We start from the raw sequence: 875 nt of genomic DNA, 5'->3' as shown, positions 1-875 counted from the left end.
AAGCATAGTTAAAAACATAACAGAACAAAGAAATTAAAATTGTAAAGCAAAATAATCACCATTTTTTATGCTCTTCTATATGCCTAGAGTGTTTTTGCATAAAAGACTTGATCTTAAGTATATCTTTGACTAGAATATTATGGAAATAAACTAAAAATATAGGGAACATTTATATACAGCAACAGAGAAACTTAGCCTGGGATGTTTATCACCATGTAAACTCTTCAGAAAGGGAATGTGAAGCCTCTGAGATTTGAAAAGATGTGAATATACTAAAAAAATACTTCTGATCAATATCAAGTTTATCAACTTGCCTCTGAACTTTTTCTGGTGTCTCAGTATTTAGCAATAATTCTTCTTAATCTCTTGGAACAGATGAAAATGGAAAGGTAATTGCTTCAAGTAACAAAAATAAAAAGAATTCTGATGTAAACCTGTGTTTTCAGCTAGGTCTGCCTTAACCATACACATTTCTTCATTCTATTAGGAAATTACTGGTTTTGCAAGTTTGTTCCTTTTCAAATTTCTCTTTAGTATGTCAGAGAGAACTTATGAGAATGTGTAGGGCAGCAGTGAATCCATATTTCAGACTTTTTCTGATAATGCACTCACAATACTCCCTAGAGTTTCAAAGCAACACAAACTACAGGTTTCCATGAGAGATGGAAAACATTCAATAGTTTTATTTGCCAAACACAGCAAGCACATGCTCGTGTGTAGATCAGAGGGAAAATCAAAAATTATATAATGGACAGAGATAAAGATTTGAGTTTGTTTTATTCCCTCTGTCATTTACATATAAATATATATCTATATAAAAGAATGCTTAAGTCACTGCTGAATATAGAAAAATACGATTACACAAGTGTGAGCTA

This window comes from Pseudopodoces humilis, chromosome 3 (assembly GCF_049639895.1).
Source record: "Pseudopodoces humilis isolate 2021_Gansu_Grassland_sample_001 chromosome 3, ASM4963989v1, whole genome shotgun sequence".
NCBI classification, from domain to species: Eukaryota; Metazoa; Chordata; class Aves; order Passeriformes; family Paridae; genus Pseudopodoces; species Pseudopodoces humilis.
The sequence above is the reverse complement of the archived record's forward strand: the minus strand, read 5'-3'. Positions refer to the sequence as shown.